The sequence below is a fragment of the Bombus bifarius genome, unplaced genomic scaffold (genome assembly GCF_011952205.1).
Source record: "Bombus bifarius isolate JDL3187 unplaced genomic scaffold, Bbif_JDL3187 scf7180000008244, whole genome shotgun sequence".
NCBI classification, from domain to species: Eukaryota; Metazoa; Arthropoda; class Insecta; order Hymenoptera; family Apidae; genus Bombus; species Bombus bifarius.
This window is the reverse complement of record NW_022884538.1, coordinates 134,131-146,961: the sequence shown is the minus strand read 5'-3', so window position 1 is coordinate 146,961 and position 12,831 is coordinate 134,131. Positions and strand designations below refer to the sequence as shown.

General features: G+C 41.5%; 1 protein-coding gene and 1 long non-coding RNA gene across 14 annotated transcripts in view; both read left to right on the top strand.

Moving 5' to 3' along the window:
* LOC117211814 (cyclic nucleotide-gated cation channel alpha-3-like) overlaps positions 1-12,831 on the top strand; it is a 225,740-nt gene that overhangs the window by 133,868 nt on the left and 79,041 nt on the right. The window lies entirely within an intron of this gene.
* Positions 9,832-12,644, top strand: LOC117211815. The gene is made up of 3 exons (XR_004488352.1): positions 9,832-10,123; positions 11,970-12,188; positions 12,375-12,644. It is a non-coding gene; the product is annotated as an uncharacterized LOC117211815 (long non-coding RNA).

Sequence of the window (12,831 nt, the reverse complement as noted above, 5' to 3'; positions counted from 1 at the left end):
TCGCAGTCGTATTCCCAGCACGTTAGCGTCGAAAGTTGTTTGAGATTGAAGCGCTGGCTTGGCCAGCTTTATTTACAGCGCGACCAGCCACGAGCAGGTTAATATTGTAAATGTAATCTCGCGGAATCCAAAGAGAGACGCGAAACGGTCCGTGGCGATCTCGTAATGGCGGGATTTCCGTTCTACAATTTCCACTCGGGGGAATGGGGCTACATCTTGTCGGGGCGACGCTGATTGGATATAAAATTTCATTTTGCCCCGGCACACCTAAATCCACCGGTAACTCTCGATGCTCGCGATTCCGCTTTCAATAAAAGTCCCTTTATCTCCTTAATTGCTATCATCCTCGCGCAATTCTCTCGGAATCGCGGCAGATTTAAAAAAAAAAAAAAAAGAGAGAAAAAGAAGAGGAGAAACGACGTTGAAAAATGAATCGAAAATCATCTTTGGACCTCGTTCCATTCCATTCACACGTCCGAAAACCTAGTCGAACGAATAGTATGTCGATGAAAAATCATTTTACTTAGCGGGAATCGTAAGAAGGCTGTTTCAGACTGGTGTTCGACGCAGCAAAATCTGAGACGACAATAAAATAAATCGAATATTATCGAGAAGCGCGCGCGGCCAGTTTTCGTGCTCTCGTTTCTCGACGCGATTTATCAAAGTTCGCTGGAATTTACGGTCGTTGCGAGCTAACAAGCTAATGAAAATAGCCGATCGAAATTTTACCTACATCTATGCGACACAATTAGAAGTTGGTTTACGAGATATAACGCGGAAGTGGAAGCATGGAGCCAGCAGTGCAGTTGCCAGTCGGGACGCAGTCGAATACGCTCGCGGAATAAAGGCGCCGGTATAAAAGGAAACGTGGAGTCGTCGTTTCTCAGCGTGCAGCGCTGTTAAACCTCGTGGCTGTGCGACCGTATGCAGAGCAAACTCTTTGCGGATTGAACGTATATACCACAAGGTAAAGCTATCCATTCAGCTATCCTGCTGTAATGCGAAAAATCAATACCGCATTAGTTGACGGCGAATGTCAGCGACGAAATTATGAAATGTCAGCTTACGAAATTGGAGAATTTTGCTGGGGAAATTCGTATTGTTACGAATAAACGTTTAACGCGTGCGTTTTCCTTCTTTTTAATCGTACACGTCGTTATATTCTGTCGAAGAAATTAATTGCAACACGCAGCGGAATACAATGGTCAAGACGATGAAGATTTCCATGCGGATACAAAATCGTAGAAAATTCTACGGATTATATCCGGTATCGGCTATCGTAATATGAAGCTACTAGCGTACACTTTAATATTTGCTATATTTGCTAAACGAGTTCTCTTAAATCTGCAAGTTTTTCTCTCCAAAATGATAATCTACGAGCAACTATGGATGTTTTAAAACGAACAGAGTCCAAATAGTGGCCGATTTGCCTCTGACTTCAAGTACGAAATTAGATCGTTTCAATAGCTGTTCTCTAAACGATATCGAAAAATTGACGGTGAATATCGAAAGATTGGTCAACGAGTATCATCTGTGCTCTTTTATCGTTAGCAAACGGTTGTCGTTAGTCGTAACGTTAAACTTTTCACCCGATACAGCTTAATAAGGATCCAATTAGCAAGAAGCACGCGTAAAAAGCCGAGTGAACTTGGTTGCAGCAAAGGGAACACGGAGTCGTGTAATTGTAGAACAAACACCTGTGTAGGAGCAGAACGACAAGACCAAGAATTAACCTGCCTGCACAGCCGTAGGGATGTCCTTGCTTTAATTGCAAGTATGCCCAGGTTACCGCCATTATGTCTCGAAGTGCTGAACACGGGTGGCATCCTCTCTGTGCCTGCAAGTAATTTACTTGTAAACTAGTTGAGACGTTTTGCTCGCCGTACGATCGAGCAGGAAGCTCCGTGCGATAGAACCTGAAGGTAATTCGAAGCTAAGGACACGAGATCGAACCGATAAGACGAGTTCGTCTCTCCATCGTCGTCAACTGGCTCTTTTTTTCTATATCTTTGAGAAGAAGTCGAATCGCAGCATCGTTGGCGCGTTGGCGCAGATTAGAAGACGAAGCAAAATTACCTCATCAATAGGAATCAATGAGCAGCGTCAGCAAAGAAAAATTATCAACGCAGACCGCGCTACTATCTCGAGTATAACGGCGTACCAAGTGCGAAGAGGATCTCGTACCTACCACCACGCCACCGTAGATAATTCGATCAACCTGGAAACCAGTGTACGCGATGCATTTATCAACAACGAAAACCTCAAAGCGATATGCTTAGACATCGAGAAAGCGTACGATATAGTCGGGCGTACCAGAGTAATCGCAGTAACTGACAACCTATTGCATCTCGTACGGAATTTCCTAATAGAAGAAGGAGTAACGGTTAGAGAGAAGAACGTACAGTGCATTTGCTCGGAAATAGAAAATCATACTCCTCGAGATTCGGTCATTAGCGTGGCGTCTTTTCTTCAAGAGAAATTAATGATACTTGGAAGTAGATTGCAGATATTTCGCAGTTATTGCCATCTTCTCGTCAGTGTCAGACATGCTGCCGTAATTTCATCTACACTCGATGCCTGTGCAACGTACCTCAACCTAAAGAAGGTTAAACGTAACGCACGAGCTGCTACTTTCTCATTTTGGCGCTCATCTTTCTCAACCTTCTTAGCGCATCTTCGCTAGACGTCGGAACGACGCTTTTTCCTTCCGTAGAGATGGTTGATGAACAACGTTCCGTAAGAATTTCTCCGTGAAAAAATGCCAGCTTCTCGATATCCTTCTCTGTCTGATCCAAGTGGCAAATCAACGAAAGCGCGCACGCATCCCCCGATCTAATGGAATGCAACTGGACGCCGGACGAGGCGTCATCGAACGAAGGTTGATTTTACGAAATTAGCCAAACAACGCAAACCATACGCACGGTAAACCTGTCCGTAAGAGTAACTTTGATAGTTCGTTGACCCTCGAGCTCACGTTTCGCCGCGGTGAACCACAATACGCCAGCTGGCTAACCTTGGTTGAGCCAATATTAATTTCATTAATTATGCGCCACCGTATTACGATATTAGCGCCGGCACGGCCATTCCGCTATGCGGCATAATTTCCCCGGGAACCGCACTAATTATTGCGGCAAGGCTTCTTCGAGTACGACGATCTGGTTCGAGGTCGTTCTTACTGGTTCCGAACGTGAGCGAACGAAGGTACCGCGCCGTATCGAAAGTTGCTGATATTAATTAGAAGAAATTGCAGTGAATCGTGGGAGGAAACCCCATTTCTGGAAAATGTAAAAGCACCGGTTCCTGTAAATGTTGGAGTACGCAGATGATCGATGCGTACGATACACGAGTTTCTGTCGCATTAACGCGATTTGAAAATTTTGGAAATCGCCGCGCAACCTGGTCCAAACTTATGAAAAACGAAAGTGTGTGTATCCGTGGGAAACGTGCGAATTGCACACGAAAAGTCAATCGTCCCATTGATCTAAATGGTTTTAGACAAAAGCCAACAAATGCTGTTAACTAATTGCATGTAAATTACATGCTGCATTGTGTGCACGTGAGCCAATAAAGAAGTTCAGAACTCCGCGATTGCAATAATCGGACAGATCCGTGCAAAAAGGATGAGAATGTTCAAACGCAAGCACGTCGTCATTCTTAGTTCAACAAACGTGATCTATTGGTATTTGTTTTCTCTTGCCTCCTCTTCCTTTGCTTCCTCCTTCAACTTTGTTGCTCTTTTCCCTGTCCTAGTTCTTATCTTGTCTCGTTTCGTCTCTCCTAGCCCCGTGTAACTCCCGTGTACAGCTGTCCAGACCTAATACCCACCTTATGTATGTTATCTGTATCTTTTCCACTTGCCATCTCTCTTCTTAAACCCATCCCTCATACTCCATACGCCGGTACGTTCAGCACTGACACGTGAAACATGTACGTTCTCAATTTTAAATCGCTCTTCAATTTTCTCCGTCCTATGCCCGAAACCTGGTTTAATCTAAGTTAAAACCTTTCTTAAGTTTCCTCTGTCTTATGGCTCAAATCTGGCTTGACTCGACTGAAAATCATCTCTAAGTTGTCTCTATCCTACGTTGCAACAAACGTGGCTTAGCTCGATTGAAATTATTCTTCAATTTTCTCTGTACAATGCCTCAAACCTGATTCGACGAAACATTCGCTGGCCTCTCTATGGCAATTGTTAATTTCTTGCCTCATATCCTTTTACGCGTATATTACAGCAGGTCACTGTACTTTAACGTTGCATCGTATTGCACTAGAAATCAATGTCAATTAATAGTTTGGTTGTTTAATGCAATAAGTCTGCCGCATAACGTTATGGTGTTTGATATCATCTCTTTGAAGTTGCATACAAATTATAACAGACACTTTGCGTAAAGTTGCTTAGGCGGCGAAGGCAAAGCAACTTTGCGGAGTCTCGTTGTCAGTTAAGTTGTTGAAATATGCAATTAAGCGTCTCTTAACGAGCCGTAATACAGGTTACTAGCCGTAAATCGGCTACTATTAATTTTCTGTTAATTGTTGCACATTACTATATTAACCCATTAATTTTCACGCGATAGCAGCCGCGTTGCGTCTACGTAAATTGCTGTCAGTTATTAAAATACAGAAACGAGAGGAAAGAGAGAGAGAGGGCTTTTAGGTGAAAAGAGAGCGAGCGAGCCTGATCCGCTTCGTTATAACGAACAACGCGTAACTCGTGCATAATTTGAGCCTTTAAATTTATGTATTTTCCTGGATAAACGTATCAAAATTAGCATCCAAGCTACGACATACTGCAACTTGCGATTAATCATTCGTAAGGAATAACGCAACAGAGCAACGATAATCCTCTATGTCCGTGTGATTTATCGTCGTAGCTACTTTTCCGTTTATTTCTTCCAACACTCTGATCTCGCCTTTTCCAATCTACAAATCGCTGCAACTGATCGTGTGTGTCTAAGAAAAAAGTCAAACGACTACGTAAATATTGGATCGATAAAATAACGTTGGAAAAGAAACGAGTAAGCCGATAAGGGACTCGACAAATTAGCGTAGGTGTTTCATTTTTGTATAATACGCGACTGTATACGAGCATAACACATAGACGTTTCGCTTTACTATGAATCTATTTTACATAAAATTATCAATAGCACTTGATAATCCAGTGAAGTTCGATTAATTTTCCATTGAAAATTGGTCTGTAAAATAGCGAATATTTGAAGTTAGAAATGCCAATCAGATACAGATTAATCCTAAAATAATTTGTTAATACAATTAGTCCAATTATCAAGCGCTGCTTTCCAACGTAATTATTTCCTTTCCAATTATGGCACGGTGTATCCGTTCTAGTTATTACGTAATTATAGCAATGCTTTTTTCTTCAATAAGACATACAAATTCGTTAATTTACTCAGCTAATTAGTCCTCGCTATAATATACAGAAGTAGAGACAAAGCGCAAAAGTGTCGTTTAATCGACCGACGATTGGCAATACCGCGACGACAAGCTCGAAAAGTTTCAGCTTACTTTCTCGTTAGATCTCGCTTGTCCGAAGATCCGTAATTCTTCATATCTAAAAAATGTCGAATAAATAACATCAAACGCGTTACCCTTTCGCGAAGATCAGGAAAACTCGATTAAGTTGGAGCCAACCGTAAATCCATGGCCGCGTTAAGCATCGCGATATAACCGAGAACATTATCCCATGCTTAATACCACAGAAGGAATTACTCTGGTATGTACGGCTTAAAATTACGAGCTGGGCCGTGCCTGTGTCGACGGTTTCGTTGTGCTCTCGTCAGGGTATTGAGCGTGTTTTATTCGGAAAAGACGATGTCAAAAAATGGCCACTTTCGCAGCTGCTTGCGGACGAAAAATTCCCACAGTACGTTACCTAACAAATTATCAGAGAAAATGTCGATCGATCAGAGTTTTACGTCTACGGAAAACAAAGACATGAAACGGAGAACAAACGTTTGTTTAAATGGCTCACGATATTGATCGTACGAGTGATTTACAATTCTTAGTTGTGAAAAGTTGTAGCAACTTTTCAATGGTGTTTCGCTTTCCTTCTTTCTCTGTTCGTGCTCTAATAAGAAGTTATAATCTGATTTTGCCCGGAAAAGGAAATAATTATTACTGTCCGGTTCGTGTTTAGGTTTCCTTTTTCTTTTTCTATTCGTGCTCTAATAAAAACTTATAATCTAATTTTCCTCGCAAGAGGAAATAATTAGTATTGTCTGGTCGATGTTTAGCTTCCCTTCTTTTTCATATTCCTGCTCTAACCTGAACTTATAATCTGATTTTTCGCGAAACAGCGGATAACCAGCATCGTCCGGCTGGTATTCGGGTTTCCTTCTTTTTCCTGTTCCTGTTCTAATGGGAATTCATAAACTGATTTGCCCCGCAACAGCGAACGATCATCATCGGGCCGATCCTCGCGTTTCTTTCGTTTTCTACGCACGCTCTAATAAGAAACTGTCTGGCGATTAATTTCTCGAAATTTATTACACAGGTGAGCGTAGAGGCAGTGAATTTTAAAAACTCGGAGAGCTGTTACAAATAATGTAACAAATCCTTCTGCAATTCGCCCGAACTGTCCGTTTGTTTGCACTCTTTTAAATCACGCAGATGAAAGCAGCGCGTGAACGCATCGGCTGCGTACGAAAAGCCGTCAAAGGGATTTGGAAAAGCGATTGCTATTTCTATCGATGTCTGTCATTCGTTTGAAGCCTCAAACGAATTGTTGCCGGCGTTTCGCTCGCGGTAAGTCGATACGTTTAACTAGAAATCCGACGTGTAGGCTAACAGAGACGTTCAATCTTTGGTCTCTGTGCTGACGTTGGCGTATTCAAACATAAAGCAGAGGCTGGGCTGGCCGGCTGGCGAAAAACTGTTTTCTCAACAACTTAAATCCACTCGGACAGGATCCACGCCCCTGTCCAAAACTTTCCTGCGTTCTACGTTTGCTCGATAAACACGCCGCCTCGGCTATCTGCACTTTATTGCTTATACCGGAGAACACTTTTGCAAACAGCAATCCATCTAAATAATTTGCGGCCAAAATACAGACACGTACGCGAAACGTGGCCAGGTGGTGCGTTTTGCCGGCTCAAGAAATAAAACGAATGAAACGGGGCCGACTCTATCGTATCGATAGCGATCAAAGTTTCACACACGCCGTACTGCGGCAGAATTGAAAGTGTCGACGAAACTGACGACTGACTGACAAAGGCGACAGCAAAGGAAAGTTAAACAAAGCAAAACAGAGTAGGATAAAATAAGCGCAAAAAATCAACGACAGTCTACAGCGAGTCAAAGCTCTCCCCGTGGATCGACAATCGTATAGCGAGTAGCGGTTTATGCATTTTGGCTGATCAGCCCAGAAATTCGACTCGGTTACGTGGACTACGGAATACGTACATTGTCTTTATCCTGCGAACCTGGCTCGTCGTAAGTGCCAGAGATCACATTTTTTTTTTTTTTTTTTTTTAGTGCAGCGAAGAAGCTTCTCCGATTCAACGTTAATTCGCGCATAAAGTTAGGTGAACAAAAGAAACGACCCGTTTCTTGGCCGATCCAGGTCAGGTTAGTGTTAAGAAATATCAGTGGTATTAGTCAGCCGTATCCCCAGCACAGATTTCCCATCGAACCATAAGACTAATAGACTGGCAGCTGAACCGCGATAAAATCGAACAGTCTCGCATCGTCCATTTCTCCGGCCGGGAAATGCCACGTTCTCCCTTGGTTCGCATCCATCATTCTCCGGTGTTTACCTATCTGCCTATATCAGCGTTTCCCCGAGCCCATTTTTGCCACGTTGCGCTCTCAGGCGAAACGCGCTGCTTTCAAAACGGCTCTTGTTCGGTCGTTGGCGTTTCCAACTTGTCTCGAAAATATTATCTTTAACGTAGCGGCTGACGAGGACACGGCGTTGCCGATATCACAGAACCAGGAGACTGCGAAAACATTGTTCGATGTTCTTCCATCCTCTGGCACATGTTCAAACCAGCACCATCGCCACCGCCAATTCCTTCCCGCCCTGTTAATCCACCTTTTTTTTCGTTTCTCCTTCCTTTTTTCAACGAGCCTCTTTTTTCGATACGATCGCCACCGTAATTACCATTAATGGTAATTACCTCGAAGATAATTTCCAACGAGCGCAATTACATTTCTATCGGACAGAGTGCATCGATTATCGGCGGGCGAAAGCCAGCGAATATTATGCCGAATATTCGGATTTTACGGAGCCGCGGCGAAGGAATTTGATATCAGACGAAAGCAATCGAAAAGGGTGGAATGTATATAATTGGAATATTTTTGTTTCAATGAGATGGCGATGGTCGTCCCCTCTGTTATTTCGCCAAACGGTTCGCGCGCGTTGCGGTGAAATGTAATTTTCTGCGGTTTTCAGACCAGATAGACTGCGAACCAAGGTAAAAAAAATAAGAAATTTCGCTTTGAAATATGAATTTTGAAGAGTCGCGTTTTAGCTTCTAATTTGACGCGTAGAACAAAAATTGTGGAAGAACCAAGTGGTAGAAATTAGCATTAAAAGTGACCGACACTTTCCCCTGGTTCGATTTTCAAATATTTTTCACTCCATCGTTTCAAAATTACCAATTGTTGGAAGGTATTTTTGTAGTAATTTCACGTAGGTGAAAAATTGTTGGGAAACTATCTAGTAAACATTGGTTTTAAAAAATGATAATTCTTTCTTCTGGCTCGCTCTTTAAATACTTTTCAAGGCTTCGTAGGATGTCCATGTTCTCGAAATTTAGTTTAGCCGTTTAGGTGGCGGCTGTTTTTTTCTAAAATCTAAATCTGACAAGTTTTACGCCTAAAACAGCAACGTTCTTTCGCGTCTTCTCGGTCGTCCGATACGATTAATTGCGCGCTTTTCATCGAACGGAATCGAACGGTCCAGAGTTTTGTTATACGCAGAAAACAAAAGGAAAAATTCAAACAGTTTAATTCGGTTCAATGGTGAAGTAAAATCTGCCGTGCCTTGAATTCAAACTTGAAATAATAATTAATGGTGCTGACCATACAGAGTCATCAGTTCCCTTTCTGCGTGCTTCCTTTCATGCAGACTTGCGAGATTTATGTAGATTCATTAATCAAGCCATTCACTATTCTCGCTGAATTAAAATATGTAATAAGGGAAATGATTTATCTGAGTAGGAGGTTTTGCAACAACAATTAAAAGCTCACAGCGCTGAGAGAAAGCAACTTCTCTATAAACATTAACGACATGATTAACGAACAAAAGGAGAATATTCTTCCTTTTGCAAGAGTATTTCTTTCTTTCAAAGACTCTGTATACGTTTTCTCGAGGATATTTTACAGAACAGAGAGAATAAAAAATAATTGTTATCGATCGGTAATTTGCTATTCTCGCGTAAATAAAAATTAATTCACGCGATATGCGAATATACACGTTGAGTTTGCGTTGGAATTCTGTTCTTCTTTCGGTTCGTTGGTAGCTGAACCGAAAGATGATGTTATCAAAAGCATTCTGCTTTTACATCGCCAATTCGTTTACTTCATTTCGCGTTTCTCACGCCTGCGTTATCAAGCGCATAGAATATACGTTATAATGTAACGTAGCATATCCCAGCATGCTCGTTCAGCCTTCCACTCGCATCGTTTTCGTTTAATTTATACGTTGTTGCGATGTTTAACCCGCGAGAGTAACTGTATGGGAATATAAATTTATAAGATTATAAAATACGTGGCCGTAGAAACCGGAATACAAATTATAAACTGTGCGTGGTAATACGCAACGCTGTGCTGAATTTTCGTTTATGAGATTAGCATTTTCTTACTGTCCAATTATCCTATTTCCTTGCGATACATCGCGACCGAAACGAATGTGTACCAGGCCTTTTAGTATCGCGAGATTTGAAACGAAAGACGAGCGCGTTGCTAAACGAGACAACGAAAACGAAATGGCGAACTAGAAACTAGTTTTCGCCGAAATCCCGCATTTATTAATAAAAAAACAATCGTCGTTTCGTCATGCAACCTTAGAAAATTCACTTTAGTTACTCAAAATTGCCGCAAAAGCACGTCGCAAATAGACAAAACTGTGGATCTTTGCAGCTGAAAATCGGAAAGAATATTTCAAGTAAGTAAATTCATTTGCAGTTTCGTTGCATTTATATGCCTGCGTATGTGTGACGGTGCGATCAGAAATTCATAAAAGATAGGTTTTTCTCTATATATATACCAAATTGAAGTTTAACAAAATAACACGTACATTATATTTATTTATTGTATCGTGCCTGCTCTTCTTGGCAATTAGGGTCCGCAATACGCTACAACACAATTAGAAAATCAGCAATATCTTCGCAAAAATAACGGTTTCTTTTCGAAAACAAGAAGAGTAATTTCTAATTGTAGATTAAAATTGGACAGCCGGTATAATCCACTTTGAAGAAAATCAGACAGAGTACGAAGCAATCGTTTCAGGACTCGAAATTCTCGTACTTCCTTGGCAAAGACAGTGGCAAATTTTGAACGACGAAGGCTTCGAAAATGATCGCTGGATAGAATTTCTAGGCCTATCGCCTTCACGAAATGACCGACCAGGAAAGATCGAGTCGCGATTCGACTCGTCGATCGAGTCGTCGATCGAGTCGTCAGCCGAGCCACGAACCGAGTAGAGAGCTGAAATCTCGTAACAATTCCACTACCAATCGCTTCGATTGCGATCCTCGATGCGTGTCTCCTAGCACAGGGGAAGATCCAACGCTGATCGTGCGTAGCAACCGAGTTCCTAATACTTAGACTGCGAATTTTTCGAAAATTATTTCACGTAGCACGTATCATAGAGACCAGCATACTTTGGGATATTTTATACGCAATTTCTCGTGTCAATTTTGCATTTTCAAAATTCCTCCCTTGCGAACCAGTTGACCTTATCCTGACAGAAATTTTTCTACCAATTAAAGTAAATATTAGCAATCAGCAGCATGAAAGAATGCAAATGAACGAGACGATATTTTTGATAAATACAGAAGTATAATAATCGGTCGATACGCGTGGTGCTCACAGTGCAACATAGTTACACACTTGTCGTAAATGTAATTTAAATTTCATCGTTGTTTCCTTGGTTCGTCTAACTTTATGCAAATCAGCCCCTCAGCTTTTCTTAATATAAGAATTTACATAAATTCAGACGAACGAAAGTAGCAACGACGAACGTACAATTTCAAATTGAATTTCGAAACCGAGCACTTGACCGAGCCTGGCAAGGTAGTGTTCCAGAGAAACGTATTTCGTGGTTCGATCAGTCTCTCATTTCGAATGATTCGGCTCTGTTGGTTCGGTGAAGCACGCTGCGGAAAGTATTTCGATTATGAAACAGACGTGAGTTCCACGAACTGCGGCGTGCGGAATATTCGGGGCGGCGCGTCGATATCCGAGGTAATTCAATAAATACCGGTGCTATCAAGAAGTTCCTGTACCAATGAGCTCTGAATAATTCCGAAAGTTTGGGAAATTGTGGAGCACGTCTCCGGCCGAAATCGCGAAAGTTCCCGCGTACGATGTTGAGCAAACCAACGTGAAATCGTCGGATCTACTGATCCTGGGTGTGTTGCGTGGCAGGTGACAAGGACATGACGAGATTTACGCACGTATGGGAAATAGACGTAGGTCAGTTGTAGGAGGCCGATCGTAGAAACGATGCGGGTCCAGTAGAGGCAGTTTCATTATGCTTTCGTCGTATGTCAAGTTCAAAAGTAACAGAATATGAAACATGTGAGGCATAGGTATAAATAAACTAGAAATATTTTATACTTAGGGGCTGTGTATGTATGCTTTTACGTGACTGACGGCGTTTGACATTAAAGTAACGTTCCTTGACGATAGCTTTCGAGGATTAACTATCATAGAGAATTAAAGAAAGAGAGAAAAACTCTATGCTTGCAAAGTTAAATTTTCTGGTTTAATGTTACTTTTCGTAACAGCCCATTGAATCGTACGAAATACGCGCTTGCGAGGGACGCTGTGCGACATCTAACTCTAAGAGACGATCAGAGAAAGCGTCCGAGTCAAAAGATTGTGGGTACAAGCACTGCTGAAAGAAACAGAAGATTGGACGTTGGTCTGTGCCGAAGAAAACGCTTCTGGGTCGCGAAGATAATCTCGCGTCGAGCTGAAACGACACCTTTCTTCTTCCTCCCTTCGTAATTTTATAAAAACATTCAATTTTATCCCTAAGCTCTTTACTATAAAAGTATTTATCATACCGTTGCTTTTTTCGCTTTTACAGACTAAATTCTGAACGTGCAGTTAACAGAAATGTTGAATTTAAATTGCAGAAATCGAAAGACAAGCCACGAAATAGAATTTATATCATAGTTCTATTTTAGATCTCTCGTTACAAGACGTCGGTGAAAAATGCCTGTCATCATAGGATGCACGAAAGAGAACAATTGCAAAAAGCTCGCATTCTTAAAAGCCAAGATGCTTGAACAAGCTCGGGCCGCAGGTTTGCTTTATTTCACGTTAAATCTGTTTTGGCAAATTTTCGTATTTGATCAGCCTCTCGAAGTATTTATTAGAATCGTTCTTTGGACAAATTAGAACCAATATTGAGAAAACGTGATTTTAACGATCCGTTCGATTAAAGTAATCCTGAATTATAGCAATGACGACGAGAATAACGAATATAACAATGCTATTTTCCCTTGCTTTCAAACGAGCAATATATTGGTAGAAATTTTCTACAAACGTGCAGTGTCCAAGCACTTTGCTTATTCATCGTACATTTTCAAACACGCGAGAAGTACACAAAATACCAATTATTCGCGCATAAATTTAATCGCC